Source organism: Apodemus sylvaticus, chromosome 8 (assembly GCF_947179515.1).
Source record: "Apodemus sylvaticus chromosome 8, mApoSyl1.1, whole genome shotgun sequence".
In the NCBI taxonomy this organism is placed as follows: Eukaryota; Metazoa; Chordata; class Mammalia; order Rodentia; family Muridae; genus Apodemus; species Apodemus sylvaticus.
The window spans coordinates 60,445,051-60,468,511 of NC_067479.1; positions in this window are offsets into that span (position 1 = coordinate 60,445,051).

Here is a 23,461-nt window from a genome sequence, read left to right on the forward strand (position 1 = left end):
AGTGTAGCAGTTTGAATGTTGTGCAGACACATGATACTTCCCTGGATCCTAATGGGGTGAAAAACTAGGACAGCCTTGGAAGTGAGGATGGCTGTGCAGTCTAAGACACTGCATTCAGGAGTTAGACATGGCCTTTAGGCAAAGACGGAGGGGGAGCAGCCAGTATAAAGGTGCTGGACTAGTCAGGGTTTCAGAACCAACAGAGTATGTGCGTGTCATAAAAGGTGGTTTATTAGATTGGCTTATGTTATCAACAGTCCCAGTCTGATGCTAAAGGCCTGGCAATTCTCTGAGGGTTGGTGCTATGAACCCACGTTGGAATGCTGAAGAAGCTGGGGGCCAGTGTTAGTTGACTACAGCAGCCATTGTCAGACTCGGAAGATGGGGCCTTGTGGGCTGTCTGTGGACACTGCCTTCCTCCCACATCTCCACGATGCCAGCCTGTTGAGGATGCCATTCACAATTGAGGGGGCTGTCTTTTCTTCCAATTACTGTCCCACGTGTCAGTTCTCTCCAGCTATACCCCTATAGACCAGGCATACAGAGGGGAATGTCCACAGTTGTCGATATTAATCCAGTCAAGTTGGCATCCGAGACTAACCATCACAGGCCCCAAGGAACATCAGGGACAAGAGTGGGCATCGGGAGGAAGAGACGATCCCAGAGGCTCTGCCAGCGGTTTCTAAGGGCTTGCGTCTCTGGGTGATGTGGGGGCACCAGACCAAAGCAATGTGAAGCCTGATGGCGGTATGAAAGACTTTCTTGACTGTGCTAATGGGAATAAACATAGGAGTGGAGGCAGACGCAGAGAAAGGCTGCTTGATGGACCCTGCAATGCTGCGTGTGAAAGGGGTTGTGACAGGTTACTGCGCCTCCACAGAGGGCGTGGGAGACGGCCAGTTGCTGCACACGTAGAAGAGTCAGGGCTCCTGAAGACTGCATATGGAATGTGAAGAAAGAGGGGTCCTGGGTGACAACTGGAAGATGTAACAGGAAACGTGTGATGATGGCTCATTTTATGTGTAGATCTGATAGGGCCATGAGATGCCCAGGTAACTGGTCAGACATTATCTCTGGGAGCAACTGTGAAGATACCTCTGGAAGAGGTTAGCATTTAAATCAGTAGACGGTAAAAGTTCAAGTCATCCACGAGGGACATCATCCACTAAACTGAAGGACCCGAACAGAACCCAAAGGCAGAGTGGTGGGTGGATTTGCCCTCTGCTGGGGCTGAGATGTGCATTTCCCCATGCCCTCTGACTTCTGCGGACTGGCTTATGCCATTGGCTCTTCTGGTTCTCCGTCTCTCAGGAGTCCTTCCTGCTACACGGGTTACATCTTTCAGATGGTGAGACCTTTCCTACATATTGACATGTCTGATACAGCTTCTATATCATGTATCCCCTAAACAGCTCACACTGAATGCTGAGCTACTGGTGATGGTGCTATTGAAAAAAGTTGGGCCCTGAGGAGCTCATTCCATAAGTTAATCCATCAACAAGTTCAGAGCAAAAGGGCTCTTAGAAGGTAAGGTCTTTTTATAGGGAGAGACTCGGTGAGGCCCCACCTTTTTTTTTTTTTTTTAAGATTTATTATTATACGTACATACACTGTAGCTGTCTTCAGACACCCCAGAAGAAGGCATTAGATCTCATTACGGATGGTTGCGAGCCACCACGTGGTTGCTGGGATTTGATCTCAGGACCTTCGAAAGAGCAGTCAGTGTTCTTAACTACCGAGCAATCTCACCAGCCCCAGAGAGCCCACCTTTAATGTGGTCTGGTTCCCAGAGCCTTCCTCTAGTATCCTCCCTGGCCCCTGTAGCTGTGGTGTAAATAGCTCCTCTACCTCTCCTGCTGAGTCTCTGCCTCACAAAGCCCAGAAACAAAGATGCCAGGTGACTTTGGACTAAAACCACGAGTCAAAATAATTTCTCCTCGAAATTGATTTCTCTAAGTATTTTTTTTTCCTTAGAGAAAACCTACAATGCTCCAAATCAAAGCCATGCCTGTCACCCCAACCCTGGTCCTCACCAACCACCCAGCAGTACAAGCAGGATCCTTTGGCTGCCCTTCACTCTTCTGTCCCTCAGCCCCATACCTACTTGACCATACATATGTCCTGTCTGTGGTGGCTCCCAAGTCTCTTCAGCTCATTTGCAGCTCCCTATAGCCACCGCCCACCAACAGCAATCATCTAGTCGAGGCTGCCTTCCCCCAACCGGAACTGCTTGTGGGAAGTGGGACCTCATCATTGCCGCTGTGTCATCTCTTCCTTCCAGAGCCACCAGCATGCCATCATGGCTTCCATACGGCCGTCACTCTGCTCCCCTTATGCTGACTTGTTTGGCGTCCCTTGCTTTACCTGTCCCTGATACCACGGTTGTGCACATTCCGGATCCTCCTGCTGTATCCTCTGTCCTTGTCTCTGTTCTTGGGAAGCTCAATATTCATACATGGACCCCAGTGTTGCTCCGTAAGGATGCCAACTCTGGCTGGGAGAAAGCCCCCTAGCACAGCTTCTTTCTCCCATGGGACACAGGTCACAGTCATAGTTCCATACGGCTTGTGGCATTTCAGTGCCCATGTCAGCATTACCCTGCTTTCCTGCTTCTGCCCGGTACTTCATACACTGTCAGACCTAACCTAGGCATTCATCAATCTGTAGGGGAGGGAGGGAGGGCACACCCACACCACTTACTGGAAGGACCTCCCACAAGGCCTTGTTCTTAGACTGGCAGAAAGAGGCAGGAGATGAACAGTGGGAAAAGAGGAGTAACACTGAATCAGATGAATCCTGCTCAGCCTGGCATTTGGCTTTCTGGGAAAGGATGCAGGATGATGAAACCATGCTTCTCTGTCCAGATGCAGCTGTGTCTGTAGCAAGATGTGTATCTTACGTTTTCCTGAGACAGCCCTGGGTCTTCCACATACTACAACATGGACAGTTTTTCAGTTTGAATTTCTGCATTGGACCACATAACTGGCAGGGAATCCCTGAATCTGGCTCTGCCAGCCTTCATTCATATATGGATGGGGTGGGCATTTGACAACTCAGATGGGAATCTTGGTCTTGCAGGAACTGGCAGTGGCATCCTTCAGGACTGGACCTCTGGACCAGTAGACCTCCTGCTGAGTATTCCCCAAAGACTTTGGGACAAGTCCATCAAGATGGGATGGGGAACTAAGAAAGAAGAACTTGCCGGGCGGTGGTGGTGCACGCCTGTAATCCCAGCACTCTGGGAGGCAGAGGCAGGTGGATTTATGAGTTCGAGGCCAACCTGCTCTACAGAATGAGTTCCAGGACAGCCAAAGCTATACAGAGAAACCCTGTCTCAAAAATAAAATAAAATAAAGTAAAATAAAATGAAATGAAAAGAAAAGAAAAAAGAAAGAAGAAGTTAGGCACTTCTGGTCTATGGTCTCTCCTCTGAGAATTCCTCTTGTTAAAGAAGGATCTAGCTTTAGTACCATCTCCATAAGAGCTCAGTAGAGCAGGAGCACTTCACAAGATATGGCTGAGTGAGATGGTCTTCTTGGAACCGGCTGCTGCAGAGAATATCTAGTACATACTGAACAGGGTTTGGAGGCCAATGGAGTGAGGGCTGGCCCGATCGTGACTTCTCAATGCACAGAGAGACGCAGCAGGCTGGCATGCCACAGGAGACAGGCTAACATACAGAAGACAAGAAGCCATGTGGCCCCGATAAGGTAGGGTTCTTAGCCTTAGTCCCTAGCTCCTTCCAGTGGACTGTCATTTGTCCCCAAACATGTGCCTTCTGCAGAGGCAGAGAAGGGGGAGGGGAGGGGAGTACAATGAGAGTCTAAAGTGAAAAACAAACATGATATCTCTCCACTGGCCAGAAATCAGTGTGTGAATGGAAAGGAAGAAAGCCTGTGATTGTCTGGGTCTTGCTAGAGACTGTTTACATATCATCTGTTTGAAAGAAAAGAACATTATACAGCAGGTTTTTATCTCCATCCACTGGATAAGGAAACAGGCTCAGAGAGGTACCACTGACAGGTAGGTGCTGCAGAAGAGGGTATAGGGCTACCAGAGGGAGCAAAGATGGCCGCCACACTGCCTTCAAACCTACCTGCAGACGAGAAGTGGGTGATGGCAGGGAGCCACTGTCTCCCTAGCCAAGAAAGCAGCAGCATGTGTTCTGCCTGGCCTAAGCCTGTTCACCACGTGTCCACACTGCAAAATGCATCAAAGATGTCACCCCTGTGGAAAATCCCTTCTGTGCCTTCAGCCTGTCTTATTTCTGCCGGTGACATGACAGGGTGAAATTAACATTGTAACCTTCCTAGGTAGATGTCTATCTCACCCATCACTGAGGCCAGGGAAGTGTATGCTCAGGGGCACAGGGGGCTGGCTCGCTTCCCAGGCAGGGAATGTGGCAGCTAATGGAGTACAGGGAGGAAGAAGATGTGTTTTCCGGCTGTGAAGCAGCAGATGCTTTGTGCCCCTGCCCTTTCCTTATTTGCAGGCTCCTACTTTGGGCACCACATTGTCTCAGGAGCCACGACTGGCGGATGGGGCCAGAAGCAGCCCCTTCTGTATGCATAGCACACGCATGGTTTCCATGGGAACATCTCAGAAGGAGGATGCTACATTTCCAGCTCTTGGTGGCCTTGGATAAACAATAGTGCTGGCTGTTGCTGAGAAGTCCAGAACCTTCCTTCTGCCTCCTTTAACGATATCTCTAAGCACTCCCTCCACCATACAAAAGTCAGCCGACACGGAAATTAGGTCTATTAAGCTCTTACTATGTAGGATAAAACTTCATGTTTATTTAATAGGTTCTTCCCCTCTTCTTTTGTGTGTGTGTGTGTGTGTGTGTGTGTGTGTGTGTGTACCATAGCCATCATGCTGGCTTACGAATACAAAGGATCTGAGGAGAGAACCCTGGTGAGGGGATGCTGAGGTTTCTCTAGGTATTTGGGGAGGGGCTTGTGCTTCTCTCTGCTGTGTCATCTCTGCAGGTGCTCTGGCACCACAGTTAATGCCAGGGCTTGAACAGTTTTCCCCTCAGCTGTCCAGCTCGCTCACTGGCTCACTGGCTGTCACTCACACAGCCCTCTATTCTTGAGCCACACCCATTCCGTGCTAGGTGCTGTACCACGCTGCCTGAGACACAGAGGACACACATGGACAAGTTGTGGCTGCCTTTGTTGATCTAAGCAGTCAGCCCAGGAAAACCAGCCGAAAGTGTGGGCGTAAGGACCTGGAGGGGAGGAGGGGGAGGGGGACTCTGTGGGTAAAGGACGGATAGGTTCTAATGCAAGGAAACGAGTTAGAGACCGTGGTGATGTTTGAGCCTTAGGAGCCTATGGGCAAGGGAGGGTGGGCTGTGCTCCGTGGACGCAGTCCACAAAGGGCGTGGGGCCAGTGCATTACTTCCTTTTCCTACTGGGACTTTGAGGGGACATAGTCCATCACGGAGGGGACACCATGGCAGTGGGGCCTGAGGGAGCTGGTTTCATTGTACTGGAGAGAAAGGAGACAGGGATGACGGCTCACCTGCTTTCCTCTCTGGCATTAGGGAACGTGGCCCATGCAGCAGTGTAGCCTGCACTTAGAGTGGATCTCCCAACCCCACCTAACTGAATTTAGATCATTTCCAGGTCATGACTGCTGTGGCTCGTAATGCCGTGAGAAGTGCAGTTTTCTCTCTGGCACACCACCTTAATTGCCCTTGGGTATTACTCAGTAGTGGGGCTGATGGGTGGGTGAATTGTGTGCACATTTATTTTGGTATTAGGGGTAGAAGCCAGGCCTTACACATGCTAAGCAAGTACTCAACCAGTGAGCTGTGTCCCCAGTGTGGAGGAGCCTCCAGTCTGTTTTCCATAATGGCTGTAGAGGTTTGCAGTTCCGCCCCGGGGTATTCTGGAAGATCAAGTCATGCTCTTCCTCCACTTTCTTACCCAGAATTATTTTTTGAATAGTAGGCCGTCCTTACAGTTATAGGCCAGTATTTCACTGTGATTTCTTTTAGACTTACTTTACTTTTTAATTATGTGGATATGTGAGAACAGGTCCTTTCAGAGTCTGAAGAGGACATCCAATCCTTTGGAGCCGGAGTTACAGGTGGCTGTGAACTGCTCAACATGGATGCTGGGAAGAAAACAAGGGTTTCTGGAAGAGCAGGGCAAGTTCTTTACTGCCGAGCCAGCTTTCCATCCCCTTTATTTTCCTCAGGATGAATGACATAGCGCACCCTTCACCTGTTGGTCACCATTTGCCTGTCTTTTAAATAACGTCTGCTCCCATTTTAAAATCAGGTAAAATTTTCCTTCTTTTTTCATTTCATTTTCTGAGTCATATATATATATAGTTTTTCTATATTAACCCACCCCCTTATATATTTTTATTGTCAACCCTGAACCAATCCTTTCTTCAAAGGGATATGTGAACAATGAGTCCCCACGTCTGGCATCCTAATCTGGTCTCAGGTAAAGTCCTAGGCCCTCAGTGATGAATGTCTGGGATCTCAAAGGCTGTCCATTTAGAACGCATGTGCACACCGAAGAGAGTCTCTGCTTGGGGCTCAGCTGACACCACACGCTGGCTTCTGTGGTCTCTCATTCCCTGAGTGTTTGTCCTGCTTCCCCAAGTCAGCTTGCAGGCCCGCCAAAGCTACAGACCTTGCCTGACTTTAGCATAGCAACAGAGCCTAGCACAGGGCTGAGAACAGAGGCGGGCCTTCGGAACACTCTGATTGAGGGAGGAGGCTTCTCTAACCTTTCACCCTGTCTGCCATGTGTCCCCCCACAAGGCCCTGATCAGTGCAGTTGGAAGCGGCCAGCTCACCCTCGGGGTGAACTTCCAGCAGAGGAGAGCTTTCCTCCCCTCCCCCATCCCCAATCACTGTTCATGTCACAAACTGAAGACAAAGCCACGTTTAGCAAATTCCGCAGTCCCACTCTTGACACCTCCCGCACAGAAAAGCATTTGACAACTGGTTCCTATGGTGACGGGCTTTCTTTGAAATAATTTCTTGTTCGCTATGCCAGCCCCCCACCTTGCTCTTCTTGAGAGTAAATGGCCAGCATTGAAAATGTGACAAGGAGAGAATATTCCGCCAGCAAGGCCAGCAGTGGGGGCGGGGCGGGGGCCGGGGCCGGGGCGGGGGGGCGGGGGCGGGGACTCTGACTGGCATAGAGAAAGGGCTCACACAGACACAGGTTACTGTCCTCCGAGCTAAGCTGATGCTTGCTCAGCAACGGGTTAAAGTCTACCCAAAGAAGTCTCCTGAAAGCTGACAGCAGCATTAACAGGCACTATTTAGAGCAACACGGAAGTGTGGCGTACTCTAATTTTGGAGAAGAGCCATTTTCGCACGTTCTGAGCAGCAGTGCCTGTCCTGGAAGCCATGGCTGCCTCTTCCAGTTGCTTGCCAGCCTCGGCACACAGGCGAGGTTCTTTTCTTCACAGGGGAGTTGACCTTGACCCTCATCTTTGCTTCCATGGTGCCAAGCAGCAGAAAACCAAACTTAAATTCTGCTATGGGCTGAACTGCATTAATCCCAAATTCCTGTGTTCGAACCCTGGCCACCCAGTCCAACTGCATATGACTGTGTGCGGCGGTCAGGGGTTTGAAGAGGTGATTACGCTGAGACTGATAGGGTGAGCCCTAATCTAGTGTGCCTGGGGACCTCAGAAGAGAAGATCAGAACACGCAGAGACACTAGACACGTGTGAGCACAGGGAAGAGGACAGCTGCCTTAGGGGAGATCCTGTAACATCGTGTTTCAGGTGAGGCAGGGCTGCAGCCCAGTTGGTAGAGTACTCACCTGACATGCTCCAAGCCCTTGCTTTGATCTCCAGCACCACACAGGAGCAGGTGTGCGATGCACACCAGTAATCCCAGCACGTGGAAGGAAGATGGAGGATCAGAGGTCCAAGGTCATTTCATTCCTAGGCTATATAGCAAGTTCAAGGCCAGCATGGGCTGCATGAATGCTATCTAGGTTTTTCTTTTTTGTTCTCATTTTTAAGCTAGACTGTCATAAACCACAAACATTGATTTCTCAAGCTTTCATAGGCTGCAAAGTCCAATATCAAGGTGCTAGCTGATTTGGTGATCAGTGAAGATGCGCTTTCTGGTTCATAGATGGTATCTTCCCACAGTGTTCTCAGATGGCAGAGGGCCAAGGGTGCTATCTGAAGTTTCTTTTATAAAGAACACTAATCCAATCCAGGATGGCTCTACCTCCACGACTTTGTCATCTCCCAAGGGCCCCACATTCAAATTAATGCCACCATGCTGCGTGTTTGAATAGATGAGTAAGTGAATTTTCCTTCCTTCCTCCTCCTCTCCCTCCTCCCCCTCTTCTTTTGAGACATGGTCTTAAGTAGCCTTGGCTGGCCTTTAACTTGCTACATACTCTAGGCCCTTGAATTCCTGATCCTCTTTCTTCCAGTTCCCACTGTTGAGATTATGGGCTTGTGCTACCATACTGATCCTTAGAACTTCACCATAGAAGCTTGGGCAGAGGCTCGAACCTTTAGTCTATGACAATGCACTGTGAAGAAAGCAGTCTCAGCAGAAAGCAACTCTGCTGACCCCTTATCTTGGGCTTCCAGCCTCCAGAATTGTAGGAAAATAAATGCTTCATATGGAAGCCCCTCTGCAGCATTTTGTTACATCTGTCCAAAGGAATTAATACAGTTTTTCCAGGAGCCATGGTCTCCGTTTTCCAGACCAGTACGTGGGACCATTTCTGTGGTCATTCTACTTTGGAGTCCCTCTGAGGAATGGACAGTCTTCACCAGGTGCTGGGAAAACCGATGGCCTTTGCCTTCGAATGTGTGATGTTCTGTGGCTTAATGTATCCAAAGGCCTTGTCGCATGAGCTGTTCATAGTATTCAATGAAGCCACTTGCAGTCACCCAGCCAACTGCTGCTGATTATAATACCCCTTAGTGATATGGGACCATGTGCTTGAGCACCTTCACCGTATTAACATTATCTATCTCTTGATGGGGTCTCCTGAGGCTGGGAGCTGCCTTGCTTTTCTTTGTATCTCAACCACTGGCCTGATGCTGAATTCTGAATAAATCACCATATTTCAACTAAGGGACATTTTGATTTAAAGCTTAAAGAGAAGGAGACAAAGGCTTATTGAATCTGGGTGAATTTGCCCAGCTAGATAATCAGTACCATGAACATTTGGGGCATATCATTTTGTGGTCAAAAGCCAAAGGTGAACTCATATGTGTTTCAGAGGCCGTCACACAACACAGCTTGTTTGCAAGTATTTACCTCTTTCATCCCTTTGTTCTCTCGACTAGAAATTCCTGCGGGTCCTACTGTCTGCAGATTTGAGCCCAGAGTCTACATATCATCAGCATTCAGTACATTTTTAGAAATGAATTAATGAATAAATGAAAGCAGAAACCATTCCTAATTCCCACTTCTGGCGCTCAAAGCCTTCCACAATCTGGTCTCTTCGTCTCCAACGCTCTGAGATGTAACCCTTCACGGCTCATTTCGAATGTGCTTGCACAGACGTGTGTAGCTCAGAGCGCAGCTCAGGCCCAGGTTGTGCTGCCCCCTCCCCCACTTTTTTCTGTGCTGAGGATGAACCCCAGCCTCAAGCATACTCTGCCACAGCTCCACCCCAGCCCATTCTCTCCCTTGGTATTCCATCATCTTTGAGCCTAACCAAGTCCTCCCTCTTTTGAGGCTAGAAGGAGTAGGCAACAGAAGAGACTGGAAAAGCCCCCTGGTGTGGGCTTCATGTTAGGAAGGAAACCCGGAGAGACAGGAACAGAGGTTCATCCTTTGCCAACCACTGTGGCCATGACTTAAGACATATCCCACAGCTGAAATCCCTTCAGTTTTGTGCTGGGCTTTAGAGTAGATGGTAAGTTGCTTCTCCGACCTGAACACTGAGCATACATCAGCCCATGGTCTGCTGTCAATCTGTGTGGAGCACCTCTCCAGCATTCTTACCTGTCAGCTTTTAATGTGCTATTTATTTATTGAGAGACATGGTCATATATATTCCAGGCTGACCTTGAATTTACTGGGTAGGAGAGGCTGACCTAGAACTTCTGATACTCCTGATTCTGTCTTCAGAGTATTGGGATCACAGGCTGTGCCACTCTGATAGGTTTCTGTGCTGCCGGGGACCAAGACCAGGGTTCTGGCGTGCTGGGCAAGCACTCTACCAACTGAGTGGCATTGACAACCCAGTACTATTTTTATACTTTCAAACCAGAAAGACAGACTTCCACTTTGCCTATAATGGATTTAGAACCAGACTTGTCTTACTTTTGCAAACACGAACAGACTGGACAAAGGACAGGGGAAGGTGTTTTCTGGCCCAAGACAGCAGGCAGTGTTGGAATGTGACTCCTGATAGGAAGGAACACAAGCCTCATCTGTGGTTCGCTGTGGCCTGAAGACGGCCATCTTGGCTATGGCGACGGCTGGAGGTATCCAGTACAGACAGTGGCATCTATTGCTGACTTTAGGGAGCACCAAGGGCACTGGATTTCCCAGGAAAGTTATGTAGGAAACAGTGTCTACTCAGGAGCTGTACACCTTCTGAGAGAAAAGTCAAGACTCTGCAAATGGTCATTCATGCATAGAATATAACTCTTTTTACCAACCAAACCAGGGAAACTGAGGAGAGTTTCCCACTGAAAGCTGAGTGTGGGACTGGAGCTCACATGGGCTGAGGATATTTGAAGTATGAGTGGCCAGAAGAGGGACACCTCTTTGAACATCTTCATTACTCAGTTGAGACTATACAAGGATGTAGCGGGAAGTACTAAAAAAGAATGGCAAATTCCCACGCTACACCCAGCTATTCTCTGCCCTGGCAGGCTGGCCAGCCATGCACTGGCAGGCAATGGCTGGCTTCTTCTTATCTCATGGTGACTCTCTGACTCAGAGCTCCGAAATCTCTCCACCCAGCTCACTCAGTTCCCACGGGTGGGTCACTACCACATCAGCCCCATGCTTCAAAATTCCCACGGCCTTTTGTGGGGCACATCAGGCAGACCCATGCTTTGCCACTGTACCTTTCTGGAACCTGGTTGAACCATTGCATGAAGGAAAACACCACATATACTTGGTTCAGAATCAATGGTAACTCAATCACTGGGTGCAACAACTCGAATCCTAAACTTGTAAGCCATATTAAATCTAAATCCTCCAGTGGTGAATCCTGGTGGATCCACTATTGAAAGCAGGAGACACTAGTAGCTACATCTTGTCTTCTAGTTGTCCACATCCAGAAATCCCTATCTCTCTCTTGCCTACTCTCTTCCTCTCTCAACCTGGAAGTCCCACCTACTTGCCCAGTGATTGGTTCCTTTATTCATTAGTATGTGACTCATTCCTCTTTTCAGCCAGCCCCTCCTGGAAAAGCAGAATTAACATCAAAATACAAACAGCACCAGGGCCATCCACAACACAAGGATCTTGTATAAATAGTAGCACTACTACTATATTAGCAGTAAGACTATTACTACTACTATTAGTAGTAAGACTTCTACTACTACTATTACTGCTACTACTATTACTATAATTAGTAGTAATTAATCCCATTTATTTCACTCTAATTCACCTTAAAAACAAACCACAAAAGGCTGAAGCTGTTTCACAAATAATTTAACTGTAAACTAGAATTAACATCAATATTCTTTAAAGGAAGAAAACAATCCAGACACTTAGTAACCTAATATTTATAGCAACCAGCGTGGCTCCCATGCCAGTCTGGGTTTAGAAATGGAAGAACATATAAAATGAGACTTGGCTTATGTAAATGAGAGGTTCATTAAGCAAACTTGAAGTCTATAGGGTGAACAGTCATGGGTTGGCCTGAGTGTGATGCAAAGAAAAGTGAGAGAAGAGATTCAGAGGCACCTGCCTTTGGAGTCTGAACTCAGGAATGGTCAGAATTATCTTTTTCCTTTCCTTTCCTTTCCTTTCCTTCCCTCTCCTTTTTCTTTTCTTTTCTTCCTTCTCCTCCATCCTTCCTTCCCTTCCTCCTTTCCCTCCCTCCCATTCTCCCTCCCTCCCTCTCTCTCATCTTTCTTTCTTTCTTTCTTTCTTTCTTTCTTTCTTTCTTTCTTTCTTTCTTTCTTTCTTTCTTTCTTTCTTTCTTTCTTTCTTTCTTTTTTCTTTCTTTCTTTCTTTCTTTCTTTCTTTCTTTCTTTCTTTCTTTCTCTCTCTCTCTCTCTCTCTCTCTCTCTCTCTCTTTCTTTCTTTCTTTCTTTCTTTCTTTCTTTCTTTCTTTCTTTCCTTTCTTTCTTTTTTCCTAGGGAAGCATTTAATGAGGGTTGGCTTACAGTTTCAGGTGTTTAGTCCATTATCATGGTAGGAAGCATGGCCGCAGACAAGGTGCTGGAGAAGGAACTGAGTTGTACCTCTTGATCCGACGGCAGCCAGGAGTCAGTCTCTCTCTCTCTCTCTCTCTCTCTCTCTCTCTCTCTCTCTCTCTCTCTCTTTCTTTCTTTCAACAGGCTCTCACTATGTATCTCTGACTGGCCTTGAACTCACAGATATCCACCTGTCTCTACCTTCCAAGTGCCCATATCCTTCTTTAAAGACTTTCAACTGCGACTGGATAGTAAGCCAAATTGTTAAGGTTGTGTATTGCTCTTCCAAAGGACCCCAGTTCAGTTCCTAGCACCCATATTGGGCACCTCACAACAGCTTGTCACTCCTGATCTGGGGATGGAGGCCCTCCTCTGAGGCCACACACAGACATGCATATACACATGATTGAAAGTAAAAAGTGAAAATCATTGGAAAGAATGACAGATGATTAAGTCAAGCAGGCATACTTTAAATAAACTTAATTTCAGGAACTGGAAAACTGACATGTGTGAGGTTCTGGGTTTGGTCCCAGAACTGCAGAAACAATCAAACTGAAATGAACTAACTGAGAACAATGAACTATGGACTTAAATGACACACAAACAGTCTCCGAATCCGCACAACAGCTTGTATTTGTTCAATATTGGGAAAGGCCAATGTGCTGCAGAATGGCTTCCAATTCCTGCCTATGTCTAACTCAGAGAGAGATTATCTTTTATATCTCTCCCATACCAGAAACATACTAGAAAGGGAATTCTGGGCTGTGGTGGGTCTCACTGGTACAGCAATTGCCTGAACATACTCGAGGCCCTGAGTTTGAAGATTGTGGCAACAAAATAGGAAAGGAATCTGGGGCCACAGTTAGCACAAGTGACATATCACTGAGTCAGCACATCCCGTGTATCATAGAAGAACATGGTTAGACATACAATAGAGCTGAGAAATGGAACCAGACTAATAGACCCATACTCGATAGAGAGACAACAGCATTAATAGGGAAGGACATTAGAGGGGCATCAGAGCATGTTCCAGAATTCAGAGGAAACTGTGAGGATAATGAGATAAGGGGAGCGCAATGAGGAACGGAGAGGGATACTGGAATGGGAACAGAATATCTGGACCAAAAACTTCTCTAGGCTTCACGTCAGATTCTGTTCCACGGCACAGCAACGGCAGCAGCAAAGTCGGCGAGCCTGAAGACCCAGCAACAGCAAGTGCCCAAGGCGACACACAGAGGAAGGAGAGGAAGAAAAGAACACCGCCTCTGGCGAATATTAGAACAGCATGAAGCCGCAGGAAGTGAGCGTTACCTGACTCTCCATCAGACAGGTGTTTAAAGAGGAAGATAGTTTCCAAATTTGATGAAAACTATAATCTTGATGTTCGGGAAGCCAGTGAACACTAAGCACGATTTAAAAATCACACCAAAGGGCATCTAAATGATTGAAAACAGGTTAGAAAACGAAATTCTAGAAAATTCCAACTAAAGACACAAGGTGTATAAAAGGATAAAAACTAGAACCACAAATGTTTTTCAGAAATAGTACAAGCCAGAGGATAAAGCAAACTTTGATGTTCAGAATTTTTAAAACTTTTGATTTTAGCCAGGTGTGGTGGCACACGCCTTTAAGCCCAGCAGTTGGGAGGCAGAGGCAGGCAGATCTCTGAGTTTGAGGCCAGCTTGGTCTACAGAGCAAGTTCTAGGACAGCCAGGGCTACACAGAGAAACCCTGTATCTAAAAATTAAAAAAAAGAGAGAAACCCAGAAACTTTTAATTTGATTAATTAATTTTATTGGATGAGGTATATATTCGCCTTAGTATACATGTAGAGGTCAGAAAGCTATTCGCACATTCTGTCCTTCCATCATGTGCAAGTTGGGGGTTTCACTCTGGCCATCAGGCTTGGCAGTGAGCACCTGCTGAGACTTCATCTGTTGTTGTGTATTATAATGCTAAGCGAGCCCCCCACCTCCCTCCCCTGAGACCTGGTTGCCCCAGAGAAGACAACGACTGCACATAGACCCAAGTATCTTGACCCCAAGATGCCTACAGCTTATAGCTGGGCATAATTGAGATAGGCGGGGCTTGGTGTTCCAGGCCTTGGGGTTGGAGGAGACCACAAGGGAAGAGAGAAGGGGTGAAGAGAGGAGAAAGCTGCCATGGGTTACGAATCAAGAAAGGGCGACCAAGAGGGCTCAGAGTTAAGAGCAGCCCAGATAAAACATAAAACAAGTAATAACTGGTGTTATTGTCAGGAAAGTAGATTCTAATAGCACAGAGGGTAGATATCTGCCCAGCTCTAGTGCTGATTAAGGCTTATTGTAAATTATAAAAGATGTGTGTCTTGTATCCAGGAACTGAATGATCAAAGGCACGGTAAAAGCCCCAGATTGAAATGAAATATTTTCTACAACTAGCACCCTTACGTGCCGAGTCATGTTATCAGCCCACATACAGAACTTTCAAAAAGCCAACCTAGAACACTATATTCAAGGACGATATCCTTCAACAGTGGAGAGAAAAAGCGAAGTCTGTTCCACACAAACAGGCTGTGCTGATTCCTTGCCACAGTCTGTGAGAAGTTACCAAAAGAGTTTCTTGGCAGAGAGAACTAGAACTATTAAAGTAAGGGTAAATAGGAAGTACTTCTGCTCTCATTTTCTCAGTCTCTCTAGAAAAATAAAAATTGATGCCAGAAGACTTCCATTTCCAGCTAAGATGGAACATGATAGATTTACACACACACACACACACACACACACACACACACACACACGAGTGAGTGTATAAAAAGTGTATTAAGCAACAGTTTGAAGATATTGAATAATAGGCAAAGGAGCTGTGATCTCCAAGACTGGGCGATTGAGAAAAAACTCCCTCTACAGTTACTCCAAACTAGCAACCAGAGGGAAGTTCAACCACAGTGCAGAGGTGCTGATGCATGCTGGTAATCCTGGCACTCGGGAGGCTGAGGCAGGATAAAAAGAAAATGCATGGAGGATAGAGATGATTTTTCAAAGCATATAAATATTTATAAAAATAAAGCACCAAAATATTAAAAATATGTATGCTTGCCAGATGTGTTGGTGCACAAGGATTTCTATGAGTTTGAGGCTACCCAGAGCTATATAATGAGATCCTGTCTCGAATAAGTAAATACATCCATTAATTACTTATCCATTATTAATCCATTATCCATTGCAATTACTTAAAATGAAAAGATGTTGATACTATTCTGTCTCCCCACGGAACAAATTCTTTAATAAAAAAACACTACAAAATATTTAACAGGCTAGGGAGATGGCTCAGCAGGCGAGAGGGTTTGCAGTTCTTGAAAAGGATGCAAGTTCAGTTCCCAGCACCCACTTTGACCTCCTGTAGTTCCAGCTCCAGGATATCTGATGCCCTCTTCTGGTTTTTCCTGGTACTGTGTTCATGTGCATATGACTGTTCACATAGACAAACACAAATAAACAACTACAAACAAGAATTTTAAAACACTAACAAATACATATATATATATAAATATATAATGTACGCATATCATTTGATTACACACACACACACACACATATAATAGAGACACTGGAGAGTATTGCTCAGAAATAGAGTGTTGCCTAGCATGTGTGATATCTTAAATTCTATCCCTAGTATTGCCAAAGAATTAAATGCGAGATATAAAAAATCCAATGCCTTGACATATATTTCTCTCTCTCTCTCTCAAGATTTTTTTATTATTATATGTGAGTACATTGTAGCTGTCTTCAGACACACCAGAAAAGGGTATCAGATCTCATTACAGATGTTTGTGAGCCACCATGTGGTTGCTGGGATTTGAACTTAGGACCTTCAGAAGAGCAGTCAGTGCTCTTAACCACTGAGCCATCTCTCCAGTCCCTTGACATATATTTCTATGCTTCAATATAGTCATGAAAGACAGATAATAAAGACCAGGGCTATGATGTAGCTCAGGGTTGTAAAACCCTGGGTCTTTGTGATGTTTTGTATATGTTTGGCCCAGGGAGTGGCATTATTTGGAGGTGTGGTCTTGTTGGGGGTAGAGAGTCACTGTGGGCGTGGGCTTTTAGACCCTCATCCTAGCTGCCTGGAAGCCAGTCTGCTCCTGCTTGCCTTTGGAATAAGATGTAGAACTCTCAGCTCCCCCTGCACCACACCTGCCTGGATGCTGCCATGCTCTTGCCTTGATGATCATGGACTGATCCTCTGAGTCAGTGAGCCAGCCCCAGTTACATGTTGTCCTTGTAAGAGTTGCCTTGGTCATGGTGTCTGTTCACAGCAGTAAAACCCTAACTAAGATAGTCTTATACCCAGCATTAAAAAAAAAAAAAAAAAAAAAAAAAAAAAAAAAAAAAAAAAAAGACAAGGAACAGTCCTGAAAAGCTAGAAATGAGGTAGTGTGTTAATTATAAGCCAGGTGAAAGGAAAGACAGAATAAAACTTGGAGTGGAAGTTTGTTGCAGGGAAGAAGAAAGAGTTGATTTTCCACAAAACATCCACAAAATAGCTAAACTTATGGAAAATGGAGAGAGAGGGAGGAAGGGGTGGAGAAAAGATTGCTCCCCTGGCCAGCACCTGCATGTCTCTCCCAGCTTCAGATGACTCTGAAGGTACGTCTTACTGAATCCTCACTTAGCTAATAATAGTCTTCCTCATTCAATGGCTTAATAGCATTATTGCCTACCTTTTGCCTGCATGTGCTAATATGTGATATTAGCAGTTATTTCTACTACCGGTCTTCTATGTAAGTATCATTTCCATATAGCTGCCCCCAGGGTTCCTTATTTGTCTCTGTGGATGGATGAGTGAGTGCCACAGCATGCAGGTGGACATCGGAGGACAGCTGGAGAAGCAGACTCTCTTTCTAGCACATGAGTGAGTTCTGGGGCTCGAACGCGGGTCTTCTGGCTTGTCGCCAAGCACCCTTCCCTGCTGAGCAATCTCACTGGCTCCATCCTTAAGTTTTCTTCCCTTCTATTTCTAAATCTATCTTTTTGTTTCTGATCAACAGCAAAGGTCAGCAGTACTCCATGTACTGGGGTAGGTAGGAGATGTGGTCTCTGGCTCTTTTCCATTTTAAACTTGTTATTTTGATTTGTTATTAATGTGTGTGGGGGAATGCATGTCAGAGTACTCATGCCAGAGTGCATGTTTCAGGTGCAGAGGACAACTTTGTGGAGTCAGCTCTCTCTTTCCATCATGAGTTCTCTGGATCGAACTCAGGCAGTCATGCTTGTGTGGTCGCCACTTTACCCACAGAGACATCTCAGTGGTGCCTGCCTCTCCCCCTTATTCTTCAATGCATATCAGGTCCCATTCCTGTTCCTGGGTAGGCCCAGGTCCCTTTTCCACCATGCCCAGCTTAGGTCCGTATAACCTGCTCACTCCAGAAAAACAGTTCAACCCCCTCATGGTGAAGAGAAAGCAGCTGTGCCAACCTTCCTCCTTAAACAGAAATTTCTAAATTGCCCAAAATATGAGCCATTGGAATATGTTTTATCCTAAAAGATTTGTTTGTTTTTATTTTATGTGCATGGGTATTTTGCCTCCATGTTTGTGTGTATGCCGTGTGTGTGCAGTGATCTCCACGGCCAGAAAAGAGGGGCATCAGATCCATTGGAATTGGAGTTAAAAGACAGCTGTGAGCCACCATATGGGTGCTGGAAACAGACTCTGAGTCCTCTGTAATGCTCATCGATCCTCTTAACTGTCATCTCTACAGTCCCTAGAATACATTTTAGTTATAGATGATTTCATCTATAACTATGAAGCATGAAAGAACGTGGACAGGCTCAGAGTCCATGATTCATCAACCTGATTCTCTTGTCTTTCTTTTTTTTAACGGCAATGCAAAATGGACTTTTGGGACAACTATTTGTTCAAGAAAGCTTTCATTTTGGTAACAAGGTTTGTTTGGAAAGACCATTGGAGACTAGGAGAGACTTGCACTGGGCAGACTGTCTGGAGGAAGAACAGGTCTGGGCAGGATAAGGTCGGGGGACATCTTCCCTTCCCTTCCTGTGGTGCCTCTCACAGTGGCTTCCGGTCCAGTCCAGCACATCCCACTGTGTAGGTCTTAGCCTTTGCCACCCCTCCCCCTTAGTAAGTATGACCTTTAAGGGGAGGTGGGGTGGCTGGGGAAAGCCTCAGCTGCTGTTGAAAAAAGCCCAGACAATTAATAGGCACTCCCAGCTGGTGTATTGAAAGCAAGATGGAAACCCTACACCTTTCCTTGCAGGGACATTGCTTTGGGTTTGTGCTCCTGGAGTTTCACTCATCTTTATGAAGAAATCCATCTGGGATGTCAAGGAACACTTGGACACAGAGAGGAACAATGCCATAGAGGTCTGGACCAGGACAACCTTTTCTACTTTGTCTCTCTCTCTCTCTCTCTCTCTCTCTCTCTCTCTCTCTCTCTCTCTCTCTCTCTCTCTCTCTCTCCCTCTCCCTCTCCCCCTCCCTCTCTCTCCATCTCTCTATCTCTCTCTGTCTCTCTCCCTCCCTCTCCCTCCCTCTCTCTGTGTATGCATGCACACGTTTGCACACCAGATAGGTATTAGACTATCTAACAACTCTGCTGGTAGAGCTCATTTAATACTACTTGATCCTCTTTCTTCACTCCTGTCTCAAGCTCTACCCTTTCCCAGCAGTAGCTTCTGACCCTCCTGCCTTGCTCAGGCTCACAAAACCATCTTGGGCACAGCTTAAAGTCATTTTTCTTTTCTTTTTGCTTTGGATAACACCCATCCAGATAATTAGGTCTGAGTGGGTGGTGGGTGGTGAGCAGAGGGATGAACATATACCAGGAAGAAATGAGTGTCTTTCTGAGTAGAGCCGAGATGATACGGAGCCCACGGGAATGCTACTAACACTGTCCAGTCTTTCTCGGGGTAGAGGGGACAGGGCAGCTTTTTACTGGGGTTATAAGGTCTGTAGAACCCTGGGAGAAAGACAAAGGTTAGGTTGAGGATATGGGTGACAGGCATTCAATCAACACTCTGCTGGTCTTAGCCACTTGTCTATCAAACCATGGGATGTCCAGAAGATCTGCTGAACATACTAGACATTCGATAAAATTCATGACAGCCTTGTGTAGTCTGTGAAGCAGATGCCTGAAGGATGCACAAGCCCGATGCAGTTGTGGACCACAGACAGCATTAGTGTTCTGAGGCATGCAGGAAGCGGATTGGCTGGCCTGCAGTTTGCACCAGGAACACCTGCTAAAGTGGAAAGAGATCTTCAAAATCAATGGTTCTGGACACTTGGATTGTTCCATCCTTAAGGGCTAGGAGTGGAGATGGGACATGAGGTGAGAGCCCTTCCTGGGAGGGATTTGCTCAAATGATGGGAGCAGAGAACCCCTCAGGGCACTCGCCCCTCATGGACTGCGCACAGTGTTTCTAGCACAATAGGAGATGCTCTCCCAATGCACTTCAGAGAGGTGAAGCAGCTTTAAGGCCTCCAAAGGCAAGAGGCAATCTCTCTGTATAGATGTACATGGAAAAGCTGACCCCAGCCCCAAATGAGAGAGTCCACCCTTAGTTATGTCATGCATGGCGGAGCTCAGGCTGGAGAGCTGATCTGGGATTTTACTTTCCTGAGCACATGAGTTGGTGGTCTGCATCTGGTCCTGTGCATTTGATAAGAAAATCGATGGTGGGTGGTCAGAGCTCTGTTTTGTCCCTCGAGTCATTACCAGGGTAATTACTCTAGTCTTGTGTGCTTAGGTTTTTTTTTTTTTTTTTTTTTTTTTGTTGTTGTTTTTGCCTAGGAGAGTTCAAGGCCTTTGGCTTTAGTTTTGTTTCTTTTTCTGAAAGTTTGATTGGTTTATTTTAAAAAGTTTTATTTATTTTTATTTATTTATTTGGTATTTCAAGACAAGAGTTTCTCTGTGTAGCCGTGGCTGTCCTGGAACTCAATCTGTAGACCACACCAGCCTCAAACTCAGAGATCCTCTTGCCTCTGTCTCACAAGTGCTGGGGTCAAAGGCCTGCACCACCACCACTACCGCCTGGCTTAAAGATTTATTTTTAAGTGTGTGTGAATACCGTGTTTGTGTGTGTGTGTGTGTGTGTGTGTGTGTGTGTGGTGTGTGCTGGTACCCTGAGAGGCCAGAGGAAGGCATTAGATCCCTTGGAATTGGAGTTATAGGTACTTACGAGCCACCGGATGTAGGTGGTAGAAACTGGGCTCAGGTCCTCCGGAAGATCAGCAAGGGCTCTTAACCACAGAGTCATCTCTCCAGCCCGTTAGCTTGATTTTGTTTTGTTTTGTTAGTAATGAAGCTTCTTCAAACAATCGCTTAGACATTAGGAAGCAGAAAATAACCCAGGATTTCACTGACTCAGATTTATTTGGTAACTTCACGGTGGTAACATTTAACTCTCTAGTCTGTTGGTAAGTACAATGGTGAGGTTATTCCCAGGAACACAAGGCCACACGGACTCAGGATAGAATGATCAAGGACAATCACATCATTGTGGCTGGCCAGTGTTGAGAAATATATTTCAGAAATATAAACCATCACAGATGATGACTTTGAAAAACATACCTTTCTTACAACTTCTTATTCTTCAATTAAACCAACCCTCAACCCCAGAAGAACAGGTCATCGTTTCAAAATCAAGTCAAGTAACTGTCACCAACCACTTCTGGAAGACTCACCACAGATGTGGACGACCAGCTAGTGCACACTTATTTCCAAACCAAAATGCAGGAGCATCCGGACTGGAACGGAAGTCTGTCGCATGGTGACTTGTTTCCACACAATGAGAACCAGTCAGGAGAACATGCATTGAGCCGGCAACTATCACAAAAATACCGAGCTCCTCCGTATAGCGAGGGGTTCCTAAGTTCCAAACGTTACTCAAAGCACTTAAAAAGCAGTACACCATTTGATCCTAATGGGAGCCCATTTTTGGATAAGGAAACTGATGTTCAGAGAAACTGAGCAGCTTGCTTATGGCACACAGGGATGTACATCAACTGTGCCTGAGCTCTGCCGGGCATGTAACTAAGCAGTGTTTGCTTACGGTGCCCTAGTGCACTTGGCCTGGCACACATACTCACAAGGCACTACAGCTTTTCAAGTCTATGCAGGATTCCAAGACTTTGGGAATAAGCTCACCACTGCTGGCAGGGAGCTTTGTTTTGCAGCCCTGGGTCAGTCTGGAAACGAAAGCAAGCTCTGTGACCGCTGACAGGCTGAGACTTGGCCATTAGCACACTGGATACTACCTGCTGGGGATTTGAGATGTAAGGAGTTTAAAGCACTGTTGCTTAAAAATCAGCCCTCTACAGAACTCAGGAAACACATTTGACTGACACACAGTGGAGGGTGGGCTTAAGTCTTGTTCTGGGCTTCACTTCAGGAATCACTTCTGAGCATTTTGGTGCTGAGACCATTTAACTCAGTTGACCTTTGCTTCTTTCTCTTCATGACGTGTACCACAAGCCCCGCCCCTCCTCCACACACATACATGCATGCAAGCACACACACCCCCTATAAAGAGTAGGTTGCTGCACACATTAAGTAGGATGTTGTTTTCATATAAGTTGTTTTTTTTCTTTTAATAAGGTCAGTTCATCTTTCTATGGTATGAGTGAACACTTGGTGTGGTTTTAAAAAATTATATTATGTATGTGTGTGTGTGTGTGTGTAAAATGACAGCTTGCAGGAACTGGTTCTCTCCTTCTACCCTGTAGGTTATGCGGCTCAAACCTGCCTGGAAGAGGGATATAGAGAAAAAGAAAGGCGTGCTTCCTTTGAGTAGGTAGAGGGTTAGCATGCAGTCACATGGAGAGAGTGAAACAGTCCAAAGTACTAGGGAGCGCATACTTAGGCCTGGGCCAGTAAAAAGAAAAAGAAAAAATTACATTTCATGGTGGTTCTGTAGTGACTGTATAGATAGCAGGGATTCTGGGAAGGAGAAGAATGACCTCATTAAAGGGATAATTATTCATCCCATCTCATTAGCATAGAGTTAGGTGAATCTGCCTTCCTGATGGGCAGTCCATTAGCCAGGGGATGGACCTGCCCAACTTGATTAACCCCTATGTTTTGGTTATGGTAGGCCTCTGCCTAGGCAAGAGGTAGATTTCATTCTTCTGACCAGAAGGCAATAGTTTTCTCTTAATGAGACTCAGAAAAGCCCTGATCTAGGCTACTGTAAACTCCCCCTATGATGAGGTAACCCTAAAATCATTTAGGAGATGGGCTAAAACTGGGGGACAGATATAAGCCATTTTATCCTGAAAAAATCTATGGACCTAATTCTAAAGCTATCCACAAAAGGATCAGTGTCTAGCTGATGGTCCCACCCTCAAGTATAACCTTCAGGAAGGGGACAATGGGAGATCAGAGCTCCTTGTGGCACTCATGGACCAGAGAACCAGGGACAACTTTTGGAATGCCTGGAAACTGCCTAGCCAGGCTTTTTCTAAAGATTTGTTTTTATTTTACATGTATGGTCTGCATGTATGCATGCGTGCCACATGTGTGAAGTGCCCAAAACGACCAGAAGAAGGTGTTGGATCCCCTGAAACAAGAGTTATAGAGAGTTGTGAACCACTGCATGGGTGCTGGGATCTGAAGTCCTCTGAAAGAATAGTAAGTGTGTTTAACGGACGAGCATCTCTCCAGCCCCTGCCTGGCCAATTTCTATCTCCTGTTCACATTATTAGTCCCTCAGAAGAGATTGGCAAGCAACTTGACCAACTGAGCTGTCTGGCCAACTCTCGTGTACTTAAAGGAAACTAAAGGTCAGGAGTTTAGGTATTGATATGTATTTAGAGTCCATCAAACACCAGGCTTCTTTTTCTCAGAAAGAAAACCATGATGAGGATCTAGTGGTGGTATATTTCTCTAATCCCAGAACTCTGAACTTGGGACACTGAGGCAGAAAGAATGTCAGCTCAAGGCTAACCTGGGCTATAAGGTGAGACCCTATCAAAACACAAAAAAAAAAAAAAAGAAAAAAGAAAAAAAAAATTGAGTCTTAATGTTTGACTTTAGTCCTCCACTTTAAAGAAGAGTCCACTGTAATGGGATTAGCCTTGTCAAGCATTATCCCTATACCCACCAGATCAGGAATGG